At 47.4% G+C, this 23742-nt stretch overlaps 1 long non-coding RNA gene across 1 annotated transcript; it reads right to left on the bottom strand.

Moving 5' to 3' along the window:
- Nucleotides 1-628: 628 nt before the first annotated feature.
- LOC125946892 (uncharacterized) lies at nt 629-22480 on the bottom strand. Its single transcript, XR_007467961.1, has 3 exons — nt 22345-22480; nt 22194-22282; nt 629-738 (listed from the first exon to the last, which is right to left on the bottom strand). It is a non-coding gene; the product is annotated as an uncharacterized LOC125946892 (long non-coding RNA).
- Between the last annotated feature and the right edge of the window lie 1262 nt (nt 22481-23742).

Below are 23742 nucleotides of genomic sequence, written 5' to 3'. Positions count from 1 at the left end.
ATAGGTCACGTTATACCATCCAAGGTGATAAAAATTAAAACGGTGTCCTCCACTGCCACATGCCTCATTATAAGATTGTGGGCTGGGCCCATAAGGCTACATAATTTAATTCCAGATTCACATTTCTGTCGCGATTCATTGCGCCATGTGAGGCAATGACTGTGCTAGCTTTCTCATAGGCTATGAACAATGGCACAGAAGAACACCTCAAGAAAAACTTCACGCTGCTTGTTCTGTTCACTACGTAGACAAGCACAAGTTGTGTGTGAGGGTAACGTTTTACAGCAGCTAAGCAACTCTAGTATTGAGGTAAATGAGGCTGAAATTATACATTCGCCGTATACATCACCGCCAATTTTCGCCCATCAACGCCAACACCACAGAAACTGTCGCTTACACGATTCCCAGAGTGCGTGTAATTCGAAGAATTTTTTTATTTAAACGTATCTCACATTTTGCATAAATTTTTAGGTGGGACAAGTAAAAACACATTTAAATCAATCTGCAAATTTTGAAATTTGTTTAACTGGTGTAGGTTCCCTTTTTTGCTAAGAACCTTAAGATCATACACCCGGGCACCCCCGCCCTCCTCTTGTAGCTTTAGGGTGGGTACAACAATCGAGTAAATAACTTTATTTTTTGGCAACTTACCCCCATTCGTTAGAGATACAGAGAAGAGGCCACACTGGTAGGCATCGTCTACGTAGAGTAGCTGCGTTTTCGTTGTGTATAGCCCACCTATTAGAAAAAAAGGGATAATCATATTTTCAGAAACGTAGATTTATTATTTTATCTTCTTTTCTTGGTGTTTGAGCAGCAGCTTTAAATATCATTTTTAAAATCGTGTTACAAGAGGTCGCATTGTCGCTTATTGTGAGCACAGTAGCACTCCTTGCGGAGGTGTGATACCGAACCCACTTTTGCCGTGTGGTGGTGTTGGTCCCTTTAGCATGCTTTGCCTTCAACAGACATTTAGATCCGATTTATTTATTTAGCTAACATTTCATGCCGACCGAGTGGCCCACGCTGCCTAGCAATTTTGTCCACTAGATATGGGCTCTTGGTCGTAATACCCTCATGGTTTTCTATTGTGGACATTCCAGCTTCGTCATCTGACTTGTGTGAGACCGTGGTCGTCACGCATTTCAAGCTGATTCAGTGGACCAAGTTGCCTTGTAGATTCGGATACCATGTATGTGCTCCTGGTTTGGATGCCATCGTCGTCATTGAATCATCATCATTCAAGCTTCGTCATCTGCCGCAAAGTTCTCGTCGTTACATCATCGTCGTCATACATTTTCAGGCGTTTGTTGTCATAATTTGTTGTGATGCCGTCGTGGGCATTTCATTATAGCAATTCCAGCTTCATCATACTTTCGTCATGTCATACTCGTAACGCCTTTCACACCAACCCAGTGAAGTAAGTTCTTTAACAACTTGGGTCACTAGATGTGTGCTCGTGGTTGTGATTCCGTCGTAGTCGTTGCATCGTCGTCATTCCAGCTTTGTAATCCAAATAACGTTATGGCGTCGTCGCCATGCCATCCTCGGGACACACTAGCTATGCATTTGTTCTGTACTATCGTCGTGATGTCATTGTGGTCGTTCAGTCCTCATCACTCCAGCTTCGTCATCAAATTCTCGGCATGCTGCCGTCGTCTCGCCATCGTCACCATGCAGTTGTCGTCATACAGTCGTCTTCACGCCGTCGTCGTCCTCTCATTATCCTCACGTTGTATGCGATTATTATGCCCTTGCCGTAACGGCGTCACTCTCATCCATTTGTTCTCATACCGCCGTCGTGATGCCGACATGGCCGTTTCATTGTCGTCCTAAACTCGTCACGCGACTCTCGAAATACCGTTGTTGTCAGGACATGGTCATCATACACCCGTCGTGTTACCATTGTCTTAACGCTGTCGTCGTTATACCGCTTCCATTTTTCTATCGGCGTGAGTCATTCAAATGCGTGAGCATTTTAGGGTACCTCGCGCACTTTGCGGAGGCTATCTGTGTATGTATGTGTACGTCTAGGAATCTATCTATGTTGGTATCTAAGCATTTTCCTGCCTACATGGGTCATTGGGTAGTCAACGGTGGCATGGGTAGTGCATCGGGCTGCTGTGCTCAGATAACAGGCTTCGAAACGAACCATCGGCCCAACTTGAGTCACTGAGTATGTACAAATGTGTAGTTAAGTGCCGCTCATCAACGAACGTATTTCGCACAGCGATGAGTCACCGCGACTACTACTACAGGGTATGCGCCACGGGGTCTGGGCTAGTCTACAATGAACCTCTTCGATGCCAAATTCGGTTACAGCGTATGTGCGACAAGGTGTGTGCAGCTCTTCACAAACTTCTCTGAAGCCAGCTTGGGTGAATACATATGTCACAGTGGGAATGTACCGTTCTACACTGTCGAAAAATAGTCTACATTACTCCGGTGCTGAGAGGAATTTAACCCACCTCACAAGGGATCCTCATGGACACATTAGCAGGCTCAAGGACACATTAGCAGGCCACGCCACAAATGCGCTGGGTATTTGACGCTCTTCAAGCGAAGGCATTTATGCGAGCCCTTTATCGAGCTGCGCCATGACTTCACTAGGTATGTGCCGCTCTTCAATGACCCTCTGGACAAGTTGAGTCCGTGACTATGTATCACTGCGTGTGCAACGAGTCAGGCAACGATTCCCAGTGTTCAAAGGTTCCAGCGCGCCAAGTGTCGGTAGCAGTGTTGCCAGGTTTGGCTTTATATAGCCAAATTGGGATACGGGAAAATCTTTGGGCGTCGACTTGGACGAGTTGCCTATATGGCTATATTTGGACTACTGAAAATCTGCGACTTGGCTGTGTTTGGGCTATAAGTGGCGCCCTAATCCACGCTCCAGAGGTGGCTCTGATCGGGTAGAATCAAATCTTGAAGGCTGTGTTTTAGCTGGCTGAGCCGGCCGCGTGGCTGTGCGTGTGTGCGTGCGCAAAATAACCTCCAACCCACCCCCCGGCCTTTCCTTCCCTCTCTGCGCTGTAGTCTGAGCCGGTGGCTTTGATCTTTGATGAACTTAAACTTACACCCTATTTGACCGTTAGGCACCCGATCCACGGGCATCGGTATGAACCTGGGAGAAGTGGGTTTTTCACAGTACACTATAGTAACATGGCGATGCCCAGGAACGGAGAGCAATAACATAGGGTCAGTGCCGTCGGGCGATCGTGGCGCCGACATGAAAGAAGGGAAGCACGGGTGGATGATACGCTGCAGTGTGCTCATGGCCATGTCTTCCGGATGAAGTATCGCGCCGGGCACAGCTTTCGACCTACTCCACGTTTCTGGCGCGAAGCTTTACTGCCATTTTCCTTTTCCTGCTAGATTAATTTTTCGTCGTGCTTAGATTCGAGATTCCTTTCGATAGGTTGGACGTAAGATTGGATCCTCCTCAGAGAGGAGAATTCAAACATGGGCAAGTGAGCCAAGTATGCGAGAACGTATAAAAAAGAATGGGAGCAAGACCCCGAACCATAGGTGGGTTCTGGTGCCTTTACTTCTAGATGGTTTTCCCGTAGCGTCATGTATGCAGATACTCATTCTGCTAATATCGAAACATGTTTGCTACGATGACATCAGTGCACCACGTCACATGAACTTCATCCACCGCGTTAGCTTAGCTTGTGGGGTGTCATGCTGCTCGCTCGAGGACGCGGGTTTGATTCCCGGCTACTGCGGCCGCATTTCGATGAAGGCTAAATGCAGGAACACTCATGTACTTGGGTGTACGTTAAAGAAGCCGAGGTGGCCAAAATTAATCTGGAGTCCCCCACTGCGTCATGCCTCCCAACCATATCGTGGTTTTGGCACGTAAAACCCCAGCAATTATTAGAGTTTTAGAATAGGGGCCTCAAACGTATTGGGTTTTGCGTCGGGCACACTAATTCATCGATTTAGCGGGAGCCCCAAAGGCTTTCGTCAACAAACATGGCGGTGCTCATAGAAGCGACAGCTCTAACCTAGCACAAAACTGGGCTCCATTCCTGGTAATGCGTGAAGTTCGTAAGCTAGAAGAAGTGATTGCGGTTATCGCTTTCTCTCAACCAACATGTGTAATGTAGATTGATTCATTATACGCCCCACTGATTCCGAATTCAATTGTCGATTTCATGGCTCGTAGGCCTATCACGGATTGACTTGGCTGGGTGAAGGTGCGTAAGGTTGGTTACTCATAACTAAGCGCAACAAGTTGCATGTTGCTAATAGAATAAGTTCTAAATTGTAATTAAAAGCGAAAACACGGAAGTATAAATTAATGTACTTATCATAAAATTGTATATTTTATTTTAATATTTATAACAGCTTTTTTTAGACGCCCTAGTGACGCGGCAACACAACACGGTATCCGCAAACAAATAACGCCTATTCCGAAACTCTTCATTCCTGCATGCCTCAACGCTAACACCCGCAAAGCTCTTTGGGGCCCCAAACTTTAGAGGCCCCTATTCTTAAACTTTATTAGCCCATCAACATGGTTTGCTTTTTGACAGGAGCGTTTTCACAGCATAACCACTGTTATCAATTTGTTGTTTACCTTTGCTCTTTGTGCGCCGTCGCGGCTTTTACCATTTCGAGCGAGTTAGTTCGGGACGTGCTCGTTGCCGAAAACGACTGCGCGCTTCTTACACTGGTGTGCCGGTTTGCGCAGCAATCTTTTAAAGCTCCGCTTACACCGATTCAGACAGTGAGTGGCATCTGTTGCCTGTCCCTTTTCTTAACGCATGTTCTTGGCGTGCTAGAGACCTAAGATGGCGGCCAGGTTGATGTAAATTGACACTATATAGGTAGTGTGCGTCGAAGCTAATCCGGGCCAACCTAATTGAAAATGTAAAATAGAAAAATGAGAAAACAAGATAGGACGATGAGACAAATAACGCGAGATATCATAGCGCGAAAGACTTGTTTTAGCTCATTAAAAAAAAGCCGTGAGCACGTCGCCGTCGCAGATCGCTGGACACCTAACTTGTATGCCGTATTTAGCAGAGGTAACGTGACAGATCGATGAAGCTAAACATTATTTTGTGTTCACGACAACTAAAAAGCAGAGTTCATAGTTATTATTACTGTAAATAACTAAAAATAATAACTTAGTACTATCTGTCATAAAATAAAAGCACTGATGTCGCCCTCTGCGGCGAATCGCTGGAACTTAAGAGTTTCCGGGGCCAACCAAGAAGTGCTCTGTGCAAGCATGATGTTGCTGTTGTTGATATAAAGGGCCGACCGTCACGGCAACACAGACATTTTGTTACGACGGGTTGTGCAAAAAAGGATTGCCGTAGTGGAATGTGAAAATGTATACGCAAATAAAATTGCAAATAAAAATGGCTATATTTCACTACGAAATATTTTCCACTTTTTTTTCTGTTTGGCTACATTTGGGCTACAACTTCTCTAGCTTCTGGCCACGACGCCTCGTCGGACCTGGCAACACTGGTCGGCAGCTAGGTGCGGACTACTCGGCAGCACCACTAAATGGCGCAGCATGCCCAGAAAGAAGCGCGAGAAGGGAGCCCGTTTGCCGTATGACCCGTTTCTCAGCGTTCGCCCGAACCGGCGCCCCCTTCATTCACGACAGCGGCACTAGATGGCGCCTAGTGCTCTAGGGAAGCGCGAAAGAGGAGTCCCGCTGCAGATACCTCATACATACCCTGTTTCAACGGTGGAGACGCGTAGTTTCGCTATATTGATTCAATGTTTGCGCCATACCGTCGACAGTCAGCGTGGGATGGGTTTTGCCGCAATTTTTTCGTCATTCTATCGTTCTCACTGCGTAGTCGCAATGGAGTCATCGTAATGCCGTCATGGTTGCGGCCGACCTTGGCAAGGCAGTTTTATAGCAACATGGGCCAATAGCAAACGAAAATGCATATGCAGATATTCTCGAAGCAACGCCAGTATCAGAATAAACACTACAAGTTCTGAATAAATGTCTCTTTCGCAATCAGTTATATCACTACATTGCTTGAATGCCATTCGAAATACCATCGACAGCCGTCGTGAGATAAGTTCTGCCAGAATTTTTCTTTAGTTGCAATACTCGTTTCAATTGAAATTTCACAGTACCTTTAAAAGACCTGCGTCATCGTCTGCTCCGGGAGTCGCCAAAATGTAGCAGATGAAGTGTTACTGGCGTAGGTTTCTGTGTACTCAAGGCGCAGTTGCATCCTGCTGGCCTAAACACAATTTATAAATAATATGTGGATACTTGGCAACTAAAAACATGGCGTCTGACAGATCGTTGTCGCAGGACCGGAAATGAATGCGCTCGTTTAGGTAGCTATAGAACCTAAGCTTAGTGCCCTAATGCTTGTGCTGTAGGGCCTTCATGACTCGACGTTACCATTAATGACATTGCATCGTTAAACGGCAGAATTTTGAGCAGGACGACACCTGACGCAGAAAATAGGCACTCGATGGAGTGCTCAGTACTGTTCTCCTTTTATGAATCATGTGTTGCCGTGTTCAAAATTTAGCTTTTCTAACATAATCAACCAAACAACCCAACTGAATAAGGTGCACCTTGCCTTAGCGCTGTTACGACCGATCTATCATGAAGGAAATATACTCCATTGGTGTGCCCATATCATCGCTGCAATTAATTTATGCCTAGTAATCTGAGATTTGAAGACTAAGGAACCTTTAGGGATGAGAAGGCCCGCGGGACATGAAAGGCCGAGTGGCATAGCGCTTATTTACTTTTGGACCTACGTTTCTGTGTTACAGGAACACGCATTTACTAAAAGTTTCTGTATTGAGTCACAATTTTTTTTCTTCGCCGATGACCTAAAGCATCCATTGTCGAACGGAGGAAGTCATTTCTATGTTGGGTCAGCATCTGCGGAGTGCTCTGTCTTTCCTTAACTGAGGCCAGTAGCAAAGAAAGTTTTCCATATCGGCGAAAGGTGACCACGCTCTACTGCGAATACTATGTTCACTTTTCCTGACTCAAATTGGAGCTGCAACTGTTTGGACCAGTGCGCCATAGTTCTCACGGCAATACAGGTAGCATTACAGGTACATTACATTACATTACATACAGGTAAGACCCTACAGTGTAGGCAATAAATGGTGAAAAGCTACAGAAAAGGTGGCCAAACTGAGCCGAAAACGTTTATTTCTTTTATTTTGGTTTCGCTGTGTAGTAAAAAAAATTATAACGAAGTGGTTTGCAGCTGGTTCAAACCCTGCCTGCAACTGTATTCAGCGGGTTGTATATCAATCTATGCACTTTTCCTTCCTATGGCACAACAATTAATTTTGTTCCGTTATGTTTATATTTGCGTCGTGAATGGAACATGCCATATCAACCAAAAAGACTTCGATGCTGTCAATAGGCACTGGCAGAGTATCACATATAATTTTGTTGCGTTCGTTTTCCCCGACGCGAGTACAGGTCTCGAAGAAGCTGCCCGAAATGAGGCCCCAAGCCTCGACAGGTAGTTTTCAGTTCATAAATAAACACGGACAGATTTCCCCGAAAAGAAAATAGATGCTACAAGTTTTCGTGACTGTTCGGTTTTATATGAAGCAGTGTTGTAAGAAATATTGCAGGATTTAGGGTTACCAGACGAAGCGCCAAGGAAAACTTGTGGCTCACTTGGTTCCTACAATGCTACAATTGTATGGATAACTGAGGTCATCATGGTGTACTGTCCGTTATATTTATGGAGTGCGCATGTTTGCTGTGGTACAGTTCTAAATGCTGAGACCAAATGTTCTAAACTCAGGCTCAGGCTCAGCAAACTCAAGGCGTGGACGGTACGAACGGCTTGCCTTTTGTTACTGTGAATTACATCGCGCACGGGGACAAAGACAGCAAATGACGAAGACGAGCTGTTACGGTAACTAATAGTAACATGCAACGCCATTTATTCCCTTTAAAACTTTGTCTGTCAGTTGTGTCCGGTTCATGCAAGAAGAACTGCCTGTACTAGGCGCAACGATTTAGCGAGGATGTAGCGCCACCCATGCTGCCAGCAGGAGCAACAGAAAATACTGAAATTTTAATTGCAGTGCGGACTTCTACTGTAGTGATTGCAGTTGTGTGGGCGCTTTGATTTGTCTGTGAGGTGGTTAGGGAGTTTGAGAATTTTGTTCTTTGAAGTAGGAGTTGACGCGCTCCACAGGTTATTGAAGTGCCCACTGTGTTCACCAACAACTTGCTCATATTTTGTTATTACATAGCCGCTTATTAGATATTCTCAATTGTGTTCACGCCAAACGTTCAAAGTAATTTACTACTATTTTACTTGGTGTTGTTATTGTAAGGTTCATATGATTGTGGCGAACAAAAACTAGACCCCTTGGTTCTATTTTTACTTGCTAATTACTACTACCTACTGCATCTTCTGATGTGTGCAGCTTTCGGCATTCCACGAATAAGCCGGCGCTGATTCTCGTTCCAGACGTTGCAATTAAGGGTGCGCTCGAGACACCTCTCACGAAGGTCCAGGGACGCATGGTGACATCCACAGCCGTGCGCGCTGTACAAGTGCGTATGCAATTGTGGTGTAGAAGTGTTTCACCTTGTTAGGCAATGTTTATCTGCACTTCAGCCAAGATTCCAAAGGGTTTCCTTATCAAAGAAGCAAGTGCGCCTGCACTGGTGCATAATTAGGTTCCTCAGTAACTAAAACATTCGCATGTGTTTCTTTCTTTGTTGTGTTATTTTTCAAGCACGAACACAGAAAATCGTTTGTGTATGCTCTTTCGTATAACCTCTGTGTGTAAATAGTCTATCTCAGGCGGTCGTTTGGAGACCAGTTGAAAATTTTGTTTCATTTGTTTCTTTGGCAATAGTGTAAAAGCTTCAGCGTCTACCTCAAGCATGTGTGCAGAGCAGAACTTGTATGGTGGGTACGCCATCCTTGCTTTTCAAACAAAGGATCACCACAGTCGTATGACCAGTAGAGCGTGCATAGGACCTAAATAGGGTGTCCCAGATAACATTGGCCAAGCTGTTCAAAAATATTAAATAATTGTTGGAAGGTACATTTTAAAATCTACGGTGTTTGTTCACTAGGGCTCCACCGAAAGAACACCGTAAGCCTTATAATGTCGATTAGTCGTCCACAAGAAATGTGGGCCGATCCTGGCGGTAGTGCAGAAAGGGTCCAATCTCATTGGCACGTACTACCAAGGCTAAGCACTACCAAGATCCTGGCGGTAGTGCAGAAAGGGTCCAATCTCAATGGCGCGTACTACCAGGGCTAAGCACTACCAAGTCATCCTCAGCATTTTCGAGAATGTATTGATTATTAATCGATTATCGATTAGATATTGATTGGCTATCGATTGGCTATCACAATGTATCGGCTACGCATTTGGGCTAGGCTAAGCACTACCACGTCATGCCCAGCATTATCGGGAATTTGTTCATTTGTAGTGACACATACGGGTGCCAGCAGAAGACGAAGAAGAAGATTGGTATGGTTGTTGGTGCCCGCACTCGCTCCGCTTAGCCGTTGCCCGTTTCTGTGCATTTATAAAAATGTCGAGCGCATCTTGCCTTGACCGCGCACTATGAATTTGTGGAGCGTATTGGTTAACTTTTCATCCTGGAATTCCGTACCCGGCCTCCAACCCCCCTGCAGCCTCGGCTATACCTGACGACGTGCCAAAGCAAGGTGCTCCCGCACCACCAGGGGTCGCCTGCTCTGGCGTACCACGACAGCGAGACCCTGTCATTTTCAACGGCACCGACGAGCACGACATCGAGGACTGGCTCACGTTGTATGAGTGGGTGAGCGCCCACAATAAGTGTGATGATGGCATCAAATTCAGCAACGTCAACTTTTACCTGGCAGGCTTAGTACAGGTGTGGTTCCACAACAATGTAGCTGATATTGCCAACTGGTCCTCCTTTAAAACGAGCTTCGCAGAAGTCTTTGACCAACCCACTGTCCGCAAGATCCGCGTAGAACAGCGCTTACGCGGTCGCGCCCAGCAATCCGGCCAGAACTTCACGTCCTACATCGAGCATATTGTAGACTTCTGCCGTCGCTTCAACCCTGCGCTGTCCGAAGCTGATAAAGTCAGACACATTATGAAAGGGATAGAGGACGACGCCTTTCAAACGCTCATTGCTACAGATCTCCAAACTGTTACAGACGTGGTCCAGTATTGTCAAAGCTATGACGAGTTGCGGAAACAGCACATTTCTCCACGCCTCCCGAGCTCTGACACAGCCAACATGTCAACGTTAACTGTAAGCGCCGCTTTTACTGTCACCGCAACGTTAATGTGACAGATACAGCAGTTTGTCCAAGAAGTGGCACGAGAATTATCTCTTGTTCGCTGCATCCCGGACTCCCCGCAGGCGCTTGCTCCGACGCTATGACAGGCCATAGAGGAGCAAATTTCTGAGGTGCTACCAACCACCTACCAGCATCCGCATGTTTCTGCTTCTTTGACCTATGGCGAAGTCGGACGCCGACAGTCACCAGCAATGCCACTCGGCACAGATCCTGTTCGACAAGCAAATACATTCTACGCTTCACATGCGCAGCTGCCGTGGTAGCTCAGTCAGCTAAGGCGTTGCGCTGCTGAGAACGAGATCGTGGGATCAAATCCCGGCCGCCGTGGCCGCATTTCTATATGGAGGCGAAATGAAAAAACGCCCGTGGGCTTGCATTTCCGGAGCCATTCCGGAGCCATCCACTACGACGTGCCTTATAATCGAAACTGGCTTTGGCACGTAAAACCTGAGAAAGAAAAAGAAGAAACAGCTGCGCGTGCGTCTGTCCACCCGAACCCGCCTCTTTTTCGCCGTCCCGCACGGCCGGCCACTCATCCTTGGTGCACCCCGGACAACAGGCCTATTTGCTACTTCTGTTGTCTACCTGGCCATGTCGCACGTTTCTGTGGTCGTCGTAACTTCTGTACTAATGCGAACGAAGGAAATAAAAGCTACTTTCCTTCTGAGCCACCGTACCCTATCTCCTCCCACGCAACGATCGACGTGGCTACGGCACAAGTCGGTCGCCCTCATCATGTCGCCGTTTCCTTTCCCCTATGGTTCGTCGCCCCCCACCCGTCCAAGCGGAAAACTAGCCATTGCAGTTCCGGAGGCAAGAACTGCGCTCATGTCGACAAATTGAAGGCCTCGATTTCTACCTGCGAATGCAATAACCGTGAATATAGAATGAGTTTCTGTGCAAGCACTTGTCGATACTGGAGCCGCTGTGTCTGTTATGGAGAACTGTGCCGCAAGTTAAAAAAGATACCGATTCCACTTTACGACGTCTCCCTGCGTACCGCAACCGCGCACCACATTCAACCTTCAGTGGCATGCACAGCTCGCCTTGTCGTTCAGGACATTTCGTATGTAGTCGAATTTGTCGTTCTTTCACCGTGTTCGCACGAAGTTATTTTGTGTTGGGACTTTCTTTCTACTAACCATGCCGTTGTTGACTGTGAGCGTGCTGAACTTGAGTTGCCGCCGCCGTGTGACGCCGCATCTGACAAGCCGCTTTCTCGAGTCGTCGTCACCGTGGACAATGACATACCTCCTTTGTCTTTTGTTCTGTAGCACTTTTTTCGCCCCCTGTTTTCGCACTCCGAAGCTTTCACCTCTCGCAAGCACTTCCTTCTCAATTTTGGCGTTCTCACAGTCGAAAACTCCTGCAGCGCCATTTATGTCAGGGATCGGTCCTGCTGCTTCCCAGTCACCTTATTCCGTGGTGAATGTATAGGTTGGCTTGACAATATTGATTCCGCCTACTCTAATCAACTGCCTGACGAAACGATGTCTTCGCGTCGACAGCAACACTCCTGTTAACATAGCCGATTCGTCCTCCTTAGAAGCCTTCCTTCCGTCAATCGATTCCAAATTCCCGCCTGCCCAGCGTACCCAACTCTTGGAGCAGCTCGAGTAATCATCAGTAATGTTCCTTGGGCTGCATATATGCCATCGTTCACCACATTGACACTGGCACCCATGCACTCCTTCGCTAGCGTCCATGCCGAGTTTCTCACGCTGAACGCCGTGTAATTGACGAACAGGTCAACGACATGCTTCATCGTAGCGTAATACAGCCCTCACACAGCCCTTGGGCCTCCCCAGTTGTGCTGGTGAAGAAAAAGGACGGCAGCATTGAATTTTGCGTGGACTATAGGCGCCTTAACAAGATCACATGAAAAGATGTTTATCCGCTGCCCAGAATCGGCGACGCTCTCTTGCAAGGAGCAGAGTCATTTTCCTCTTTGGACCTTCGATCTGAGTACTGGCGGGTCACTATGAATGATACTGACCGTCCGAAGACTGCGTTTGTAACCACAGGCGGGTTATATGAGTTAAACGTGATGCCATTCAGCCTTTTTAATGCGCCGGCCACACATGTCTTTGCTAGACGGACGACGTCGTATTCTTTTCCAGAGACTTTGACTCCCATCTAAACCACCTCGCGAGCGTCCTGACTTGCCTTTCAGACGCTGGACTGCAGCTTACGTAAAGAAGTGCTACTTTGCCACCCGCCGGCTTACCATCTTAGGCCACGTTGTCAGCAAGGACGGTGTCCTTCCCGACCCTGCAAAGCTTCGCGCCGTCGCCCAGTTCCCCAGGCCGTCTACGCTGAAGGAACTTCGTAGCTTTCTGTGCCTGTGTTCGTGCTTTCACCGATTCGCGCGTAATTTCACATCCATAATCGCCCCCTTAATGCAGCTGCTTGCCAACAGCCGAGGCATCTCGGCATGATCTACAGCTTGCGAAGACACGTTCACTACCTTACGCCATCTTTTGGTATCCCCACCTATTCTACAACACTTTGACCGGGACGCTCCAACAGAAATCCTCACGGACGCTAGTATAGTTGTCCTCGGTGCCATTCTTGCTCAGCGTAAGTCTGGCTTCGAAGAGTACGTCGTCTCTTAAGCCAGCCACACTCTCACCAAAGCGGAAACGAACTATTCGGTCACCGAAAAAGAACGTCTTGCAATCGTTTGGGCAAACACCAAATTTCGACATTACGTATATGGCCGTCCATTTGACGTCGGCACTGATCACCATGACCTGTCCTGGTTGTCGTCATTAAACGCCCATCTGGTCGGCCAGCTCGTTAGCCGCTTCGTCTATGGAACTGTGGCATCCGTGTTGTCTAGCGGTCAGGCCGTAAGTATTCGGATGCCGACGATCGTTCACGCTCACCACTGCCCGATGAGTATGTTGCTGCATCTGTCTCGGGCTACGATTCTTCTTCTCTTACATTCTCCGATATTCCAGCTGAGCAACGCTGGGATCCTTGGATAGCCTCACTTCTAGAATATTTATCTCAATCGTCACCACGCACCACCCACCGCTCGCTTCGGCGCACTGCTCGCCACTTTGCCATCTATGAAGGGCTTCTGTACCGCAGCAACTACCTATCTGATGGCCGTAAATGGTTGCTAGTGATACGTCGCTATCTACCTTCCGACATATGTGCCTCTTTTCATGCGGATCCGCAATGCGCCCATGTAGGTGTACTAAAAATATATGCACGCCTACGGCTTCGACAGTACTAGCGCGGAATGTACCGCTTCGTTCGGCATTACGTCCACTCGTTCTCCAAGTGTCAACGCTGCAAGAGCCCACCTCACAAGATAACAGGGCCGCTCCAACCACTGCCTTCTCCCTCCCCGCCTTTCGACCGTATCGGCATTGATTTCTGCGGCTCTATACCGTATACCCCAGATGGCCAACCGCTGGGTCATCGTCAACGTGGACCACCTCACGTGCTACGCCTAAACTTCGACGCTTCCGGCGGCCACAGCACGTGAAGTCGGCTTGTTCATCCTCCGCAACCTTGTTCTTCGACACGGTGCGCCTCGCGAGCTACTGAGTGACCGTGGTCACTCATTCCTCTCCGAAGCTGCAGAAGGCCTGCTCAATGAATACAACGTTGTCCATAGCACTACAAACGCCTATAATCCGCAAGCCAATGGTATGACTCAGCGCTTCGGTCGTCCTTTCGGCGACATGCTCGCCCTGTACGCTTCCGGTGACCACACTAACGGGGACCGTATCCTTCTCTTTGTTACGTATGCTTACAATAGCGTCATTCAGTCCACCATGGCATTTTATCCTTTCTTTCTTTTTTATGGTCGCGAACCTTCCTCGTTTATTCATATGATTCTTTTGTGTCATCCCGACACTTCAGAATCTACGACTGCATCCGAAGCCGCCACACGCTCACTTACCGCGCAAACCAGGCCAGTCAGAAACGTAGTCGAGATGCAGGCTTGCCTTTTCCATCATGTTCACCTGGAACGCTGGTATGGCTCCGCGTTCCCTCCTTTATTCCCGGCCTTTTCACAAAGTTCAGCTCAAAGTATGATGGCCCTTACCGGGTTGTCCGACAAACTTCCCCGGTCAACTACGTCATTGAGCCCATTCAGCCATATACGGACGAACGGCGTCGCGGACGCGAAACTATTCATGTCCACCGACTGAAGCCGCTCTACGACCCACCAGTGCTGCCTGTTCGATAGGTCACCAGGATGGCTCCTTTTTCGTCAGGGAGTGATTGTAGTGACAAATACGGGCGCCAGCAGAAGACGAAGAAGACGGGTGTGGTTGTTGGTGCTCGCACTCACTCCGCTTTACCGTTGCCTGTTTCTCTGCATTCACAAAAACGCCAAGCGTATCTAACCTTCAACGCGAACTATCAGATTATTGATCGATTATCGTTTAGCTATTCATTTGCTATCGATTGGTTATCTATGACTGACTAAGCTTAAGTAGTCCCAACCGTGCTTAGCCAGAGTTAGCCAAGCTCAGCTTCGCTTGTTCAAAGGGTTATGTGCCATTGCGCTTGGACCCTTTCTGTGCTACCGCCAGAATCGGCCCACATTTTTTGTGGATGACTAACGGCTTAAACAGCCCCGCTGTTGAAATTTATGTTTTCGTGGCATAGGAACGCTACCTTTCGCAGAGTAGGCGGGGAAATTTTACGCCCACATTGGGTTTCTTCTGTTTCAATTGCGCTAGGGGAGGACACATATGGAAGGGAATTTATTGCGCTTGCACGCGCAACGCAATCTTAAGAATTGATTTCTTACGTGAGTTGGGGCCAATTTTGGATTCTGATACTGGCTTGAGTTCTCTTGGCCGCAACGCGCAAACCCCAATGGCAGATATCATCAGTGATGCCGCAGACTTTCTCTCTGTGTCTCTATGTGTGTTTGTACCCTCACACTGCAATGTTTGTACCTCTGAACTCATTTCGCCCTCAAACGGGTTCCTTCTGTAGTTTAGCCAAACCCGATTTAATAACGCACCCAGAAAAATGTGATAGTCGCTCGCTCCCTCGTTTTCACTACTGATGGTTGTACTAGTTTGTGCACAGTGAACGTTTCAACCCAATGCATACTTTTGCCGCTATGACTTAAACTGACAAGCTTTAACAAACAAGCCATGGCCCGTGTCAGAACGGTCGAAATGCCATCAACCGGAAAGAAATTGAACCCTCATTCCACTCATGATTATTCCGCTGACCTTAAGCGCATGATTAACAAGTCGCTGTCTTCTGGTAAGCAGCGTCTGCTTCAAGGAGTGCTCGCTCACTACACCACAGTGTGTGATTTTGCTAGAGACCATAGAGCGTCCCATACACCACCGGCGTCCCGTATGCAACACCGCATTCATACAGGTCTAGCGACGCCAATTCGCCAGAATCCTTATCACCGGTTCGCCTTCAGATAGAAAAGTCATTGCCGAGCAGGTCGAATAAATGTTATGGAAGTGATCGAGGAATGTAGTACCTGGGCTGCTCCTGTGATCTTGGTGCAGAAAAAAATTCACCAATGATTACGATACTCCCTAATGCGAATTTAAACGCAGCACTATACGTGTTATTATTTTGTGATATATTGGCTGGTGCGTAAAATTGAGCCGTGCGGTCTGGGTCAAAAGGAGCGAGGTGTGGCGCGACTACATCGCTAATCTGGAAATACCGAGAGCCAGTGCGTGGGGCCAGCGAGGGCAGAGTTGCCAACCTCCGAAGCAAATTGTCGCGTGCTCCTTAATTGAGCTGTTGAAACACATGCATACATAGAGGCAAAAATGGATTGGATCATATAATTAATACAGACCATAGTTCCCAACTGGAGGCATACGACCGCTCCCACTCATGTGCTGCGTATCAGGTTGAAAAAAAATGTATCACTGCTCGATAGATTGTTCATTTCATATGGTACATGTATATACGCATGATGTCGATGTGCCGTTGGTGCACAGGAAATTTATAACTGTGCCCCCCTCCCAAACCTGGCTTGGCGTGAAGCGTTCCCTGCAGGACCACTGTTTGCAGTTTGTTCCTGGTCTTTATTAAATGCTGGGGTGTTACGTGCCAAAAGCACGATCTGATCCCGAAGTCAGCTAGTGTCTTCGTGAACAGCTTGCACTTCGTAATACATTTCTTAAAGGATGACTTCAGTTCTGCTCTCATCATACCGACAATCCTTTGGCCAGCTGCAGATACATATCTCATTATAGGCATGCTAAAATTGACAGCGCAGCTAGGTAGTGACGGCAATAGATCAGTACGCGTGATCTGTTCATTGCTGGTGGGCATCCACACCTTGCCATTTACTTGACCATATATACTCACTGAGCTACTGTACGATTATAATTGTGTTATACTTAGTAAGCCGATGCGAAATTAATTTGCGGGGACGAAAATCAAAACACGACGCACCATTGTAGTTCTATTGCGGCAGTGGTTTCTTTCCTCCATGTGTAAGCGGAAGATTTCCCTAGATTTTGAAAAAAATCCCTTTTCCCCTAAAGACGACCCATATGCCTTAGATCTAGGGAAATTCCCTTAGGGTAGGCACCACTGCGCGTGGCCGCGATTCACTGAAGCTGCCGCCGACAGACCTGCCAAACGACGCCATAGACGAAACGCGCTACTCTGGCGCCATCTTCGCTGCGCTACGCTTCTCTTCTCAAGCTTTCTACATACCCTCCTCCGCTTTCCATCTCATGGTTGCGCTGCAGCCTCCTCTCCGCTTTCCTGTGACTCTTCCCTCTCGCCGCTATTTTCATCAGCCGCTGCACACTGCGTTCGCTCGGTTACGCCTCGAACCCCAACGCTCGCTACAGGAGTGGACGCTAAGAATGGCGCTCTAAAAAGGCAACTCGTAGATATTCTGTGTGGACTATCGCTGACTAAACATAGTCGCAAAGAAATACGTGCAGGCCATATCACGAATAGACAACGCCGTCGACTGCATCCATTTATTTTGAATAGTATTTCTCTTCTGGTGATTTACTGTCACGGTATTGAAAAATTCCAGTACACCCCACAGACAAGTAGAAGACAGCCTTCGTAGCACCCGACGGCCTCTTTGAGTGCAACGTTGCCCTTTGGCTTGTGCAACGCTCAAGCGACATTCGAGCGATTTATGGATATGGGGCTCCATCGACTCAAATGGTAAATTTGCATGTGCTATTTAGATGACGTCATTATATACGGCAGGACATTTCACATGCACAATAAGGACATGTTGATCTTTTTAGACTGTATCCAGCAAGCTAGGCTTATTTTACACCCCGAGAAGTGTAATATTGGTGAGCGTCAAGTCTTCCTACTGGGCTTTCTGGTCAACAATGATGGCATACGACCAGACCCTGAAAATATATCAGTGGTTCGAGACTTCCAGCAGCCACAGACGGTGAAAGACCTGCGAAGAGTTTTGGTGCTTTGCTCATATTTCGGGTGGTTTATCAAGTATTTCGCCCAGCTTGCTTGCCTTCTGACGTCGATCCTTCACAAACACTTGTGGACTGTTTACTGTGAGTCTGCGCTTGAACAGATGATATTTTGTTTACTTCTAGACCAGTTATGGGGAAATTTGATCCAAAAGCTTCAATTGGGCTGCACACTGACGCCTGCATTGTGGGTTGTGCTGGATCTACGGAAATCGCCAGCATGTCATTGCCTATGCTTGTCGGCACTTACAAAAGCGTAGTGAAAGTACACCGTTTACTGAACTCGAGCGTCTAGGAGTCGTCTTCACCATTCAGACGTTCTGTCCGTATGCACTAGGCATCGCATTGCCTATCGTGACTGAGCATCATTCAGTATGTTGGCACGTTGGTCTGCGCGACCCGTCTGGCCGGTTGGCACGCTTGGCATTGCGCCTTCAAGAGTGCAGCTTTTCCGTCATCTACAAGAGCGGCCGAAGTTACACGCAAGCTGATTGCCTATTCCGTCTCCTTTCACCACATACTACACGTGACGATGATGACTTTGATAACTACCTAGTTTCTATCTTCTCCGATTTTCCAGACCTCAGTACCTTCGAGAGCGAGCAACGTTGCGAGCCTATCTTCAAAGCCCTACTGGCAGCTTGACATGGGTCAGGAGGAACCACATCATTTACTTTTTGTAATGGTTTGCTGCACAAAAAGAATGACTCGGCTGATCGTCCTCCATTGCTTCTAATGGTGCCCGAAAACCGGCGTCCTGTTGTCCTTCGTTCCATGCACGATGATATCACGTGCGGGCATGTTGGCTTCACACGCACATTACACCGACTTCACTAGAGATTTTTCTGGCCCAGCCTCTGGAAACCAACGAAACAGTATGTCGCCAGCTATACTGTTTGTCAGCGCCACAAGCAAGCGACGATGGCTCTAGCAGGCAATTCGCAACCAGTTAGGCCACCGGCATTGCCCTTTGAAAATGTTGGCATCGACTTGCTCGCCCCAGTTCAAATTTCACCAGCTGGCTACTGCTGGATTATAATATGCGCCGATTACCTAATTCGCTACACGGAAGCAGGGGCACTTCCGTCTGCCACTGGAGCAGATGTCTCCTTTTTGTTGCATCACGTCATAAGTGCGTAACGGTGCTCCACGGGTTGTCATCAGGGACCGTGGACAGCAATTTATCGCCGGCGTCGTTGAAGAACTTTTAAGGCTGTGAGGTTCTGTCTATCGTCATTCCACTACTTGTCACCCGAAAACCAATCACCTCACGGAGCGGACGAATCTAACCATTACCAACATGCTGTCAATGAATGTCACCGCTTACCACACAAATTTGTACGCCGTCTTACCTTTTGTAACGTACGCGTACAGTATTTCCAAGTATGAAGCTACTGGACATGCACCGTTCCTTCTGCTTACGCACCCCGCCCCCGAGCTTTCTGGGCACTATTGTACCTCTATCGCGTCAAGATCCTTTAATCGCCTCATCTCTATGTCGTGCTGATGAAGCACGTCGACTGGCGCATCTTAGGACGCTGTCCTCCCAAAGCCACCGCAAGGCTCGCTACGATGCCTGACATATCCCCGTCAGCTTTACTCCCGCTGACTATGTTTGCTGCTGGACACCTGTTCGCAAAAAGGGATTGTACCGCAAGTTTCTCGCCACTTGCACAGTACCATCAGTTATGCTCACTCGCTTGAGGGATGAGCACGATGTCGTCGCCAAAGCGACGGCATAACGTCGGCGTGCACGTGCGACGCAAGTTATTCACATGGCAAGACTCACGCGGTGCCATCACAGTTCATTTTAGCGCGACTGATTCAGAGAAAGAAGTAGTGTATGGCGCGTGAGCTCCGCTGTACTTCTCGCTGGCTGGTCCTTACCTGTAGCTTCTTCATGGAAAACATCTCTCGTAACAACGTGTTAAGTGCAACTGACGGTGGTCTGCGCGATCAACCGTCAGTTGCACTTCGTTCCTTGAAGAAGCAGGACGGTGTTATATATCAGCTTCTGAACAACACTTTACGAAGAGGCGAATATGGTTTTATTTATGGATATTGAACGCTATAGATCATCGACGTAATGCAACTGCATTTCCCCCGAATTTAGCAATAAATCGACACTGAATATGTGTATGCCTTCTCCAGATTGCAGAAATCAAAGTGAATACTATATTCGTATACTCTGCAGCGTGTCCTTAAAGGTCCAAGTGGGATCACGTGGGCTCAAAATGGCTGGCTAAGTTAATGTTATTTGCTGGCCTATCTAATTGGGGCTAAAGCATTCTTGTGCAATATTCTTCCATTGAGAAAAATACATAATAGTCGGGAAACTTGGCGTCCTATCGGTGTATCGTATAAACGGACCTTGCTAGATTAAGTATCGGTGTCATATTGCAGCCGTTTAGCGAACCACAATATTGATGGTGCTTAGAAAATTATGCTCACCCTGTGCACTTAAACTAATAACTTTGACGGGTGCACGTGAAAGCCACTCAGCGCCTTCGTGTTTCCTGGCTGAATTTTAAGCGTTTTGATATCCACTTCTTGCAGCGATATGTGCCACAACGCGAATCTGTTCAGAGGAGTTGCGAGTACTTTTGAAGCAGTGGTCATTAGCTATATGAATGGTGGACGTGGAAGTATAATGCATTTTTGTGATCGCACGCTAATTAACGAGATGATTGTTATGGGATGCAGAATAGTTCCTCTCGGGATGAGGGTGGTATAAGCTATGTGCTTTCAGTGGCTGAATGATATTTGACGAGTAGCGAGGATATTCGACAAGGAGTCTTGTCGTTGAAATAAAAAAAAAGCGCAATGAATTATTGCATGCGGCGTTGCAGTTTCCTGAAGTTCACTTGTCGCTGATCTGTCAGGATGAACGACATGTCGTATCTCTCGGTACAAGTAATTGTTTTTCTAAATTCAAATACTGTCTCGACATGCACGGCTAAATGGTCCGTTGTCTTACTTAGAAAATATGACAATTTCACAAATGATGCAACGCGGCCTAATACATATTACAATGAAGAAATACATACAAATACATATTACAGTGATGGCATTACGCGAATTGTTGCCTCGTTTACAAGAATCTAGAATTACGTTACTCCCTAATGCGAAATTTGAGCGCCGCTGTATACCTTTTCTTCTTCATCTCGCGATATATTTGCTGGCGTGGACAATGTCTCGTGCAGCAGGTTGCAAACGGAGCGAATTGTGGTGCGACGGACTCGCTAATCTGGAGATCGTGAGAGCCAGCGCGTCGGTGACGTGTGAGCGCGATTCGTAGCAGCTGCCGCCGACAGACCTACCAGATGACGCGCGCCATTCTGGCGCCATCTCGTAGCTATCGTAAAAGTACTACGCTTTCCTTCTCTCGTTTTAGCCATACCCTCCTCCGCTTTCCGCCTCAGGTTTCTACGGAACTCTCCTGCACCGCTTTCCTCCTCGCGTGTTTCGTCCCCCGCAATGCTATACTAGAGTGTTCTAGATTGTGTGTGTGAGGGGGGGGGGGGTCTAGCGGGCGCCTTGGTAAGCGCCGAGGGTGAAGCAAAAAACGCGGAAATTGTGGCAGCGCTGCCGTCGCCTTATTCTGAATCTCTGGAGAATAAACGTTGGCTCCGGCTGTTTCGGCAGCGCTCATTGGCTGAGGCGAGCTCACGGGCTGAGTAACTTTCGTCTGCTCTATCCACTGTCGTTGTTGCGTCGCTTCCATTCTTTCCGTCGTGTTTCTGCATTTTATTTACAAAATATCGGTGGGGAATAATACCAGTGTTGCCGCCACCGAGTATCCGCCTGTAAAAGCTCCATGCAGCTGCGGCAGGGTCTCCGACGCGACAAGCGTCTGGTCGGCGCGCGGGGCCGCTCATTCGGGAGAAAGCGACGGTGGCGCCACCAACTTTTCAATAATATAAGCATCAGCGGAGAGCCTTCGTTGGACCCACTCCCCCAATCTAGTACACTCTAGCTAGACGATCACTTTCAGCTTTAGCTGTGCTCATTCGTTCGGTTACGCCGCCGACGCTCGCCGCACCAACTGGCGCCTTGTTTACAAGCGCATTTCGACACTTTCTTGAATTGATGTTAGCACGAACACAAACAAGCTTGTTATTATCATAATCGAGACACACATAACCTTTTATGCACTAGTCATCATGTTTATAATATGGGACAATGGAATATCTTATTCTTGAAACAACTCCGAGCTGAGCCAGTTGGTAAGGATTGATAGTAGAGAATATGCGGCGTGCCGACAGACACAAGGTAGCCGGCATTTCTATTTTACTTTTTGCTCGATGTTCGTGTTCGCGCGCATGCGTCGTCATAAAGCGTTTGGTATATTCCTTCCTGATAGCTACTAAATATCAGGTTTAAGCAGCTACATCCTACAGAACTCGACCATTCTTGAGAAAAATGTTTCAAAGAATTTGCATCGGTACGTTACCTTTGGGGCCGACCAGCATTCCATCAAAGGTTGACTTCGTATTAATGAGTCCCATCTGCATGAACTTTCCTTCGAGGTTGTTGCTGACCCTGTTTGGGAGTCAACTTTATGAGCATGCACGACATTTAAAGTTTTCATTTTGGAAACTTACGTTGTTTTATTCCAGTAATAGCGTCTTTGAAAAAATGTTTTATCGTGGGTTGTTTCATTCACTATATCGCATTTACATGTGATGTTGGTTGTCGTTATGGTCGTATTGACCGTCCATATTGTTTTATTTTCAGCGTAAAACTGCAACAAAGAAAAGAATCTTCCAGAATGTGTGGCCAATGTTTGACATCTTAAAACAATGCGCGAAAAACTTATCCAACTAAAACAATCAAAAATGGTGGAAAATTGATTAAACTGCTTTTGTCCTGTGTGCGAGCTGTTCGATCTACAGGAAGCTGTTGTCTGCAAAGGCAGCAGAGTGATTCACCCTTATGGCAAAAGAGCCCGCCATCCAGAACATATGAACCTATTCATCACCAAAGAAAAAATTGAAGTTGTAGGTTATTTGTTGCCTGCATACTACTAGCTGCCCCAATAATCGACCACGCCCAGTCAAAAAATCTGTCTTTTTGGACACGTCGAATTCTTAAAGGTCAGTCAGGAATTTCTACCGGAACTGTGCCAATACCATAAAGATTCTTAACGGTCATTCAAGAGTCTATACAATCAGCTTCCCAACACCATTAAGGCTCCTGAAGGTCGTTCAACAAATTCTACGGGCACCTAGCCATCACCATTAGGGCTCTTCACGGTCATTCAATAACTTCTACAGGCACGTTGCCATCACCATTACGACTCTTAACCTTCCTTCAAGAAGTTCTACGGGCGGCTTCCGAACACCACTTAGAGTAACAGAGCCAAAAGAAAATGGCACCCGCTCTGCATGTAAAGCCGTGGTCAGGCCTGATACGGATACGATGTGCGCAAAACTTCGACGTCAACGATCGGCGGACTAGTTGGCAGACCGTATCTTTGACATATGAGTTTCCCACGTAGACAGGCAAGGACGCCAAAGCAACCGAGGTTTGCGAGTTCTCGCAGTGTGACATGATTTCAAGCCGTTGACGCTTGCAGATCCGGCTTTCGTTCGGCTGGTCTGCGTGCGATCGTTGACTGAAAGAAATTATAGCGCCAACATACCCTTTCCGCAACTAATTGACTTTCATGTACAGTCGAAATCTTTATGAGGGCGAACATGGGAGCGCGTGGCTTTCTATATCACCAGCGCCGTCAGACGGCAGCCACAATATCTGCGAGCATGGTCGGGGAGGGTAGGCTCCTTTCGTGCGCATTACGTCATCGTAGCGCGCGTGTGTCGTCTGTTAGCAGTTTTTTCCCCTCAATAGAAACCAAATTATGACAGAAACCACGATTTTGATGCTTTTAATTCAGAACGTTGTGCTTCTTATGTTGTTTAGTTTTCCTTGTGCTGTGTTCTTATCGTACAACGAACAGGCAAGGAAACACAAACATCCTAACTTTTATTTGGTGCAAGTTC

This window comes from Dermacentor silvarum, chromosome 7 (assembly GCF_013339745.2).
Source record: "Dermacentor silvarum isolate Dsil-2018 chromosome 7, BIME_Dsil_1.4, whole genome shotgun sequence".
Taxonomy (NCBI): Eukaryota; Metazoa; Arthropoda; class Arachnida; order Ixodida; family Ixodidae; genus Dermacentor; species Dermacentor silvarum.
This window is presented reverse-complemented; position numbering and strand designations above follow the sequence as displayed.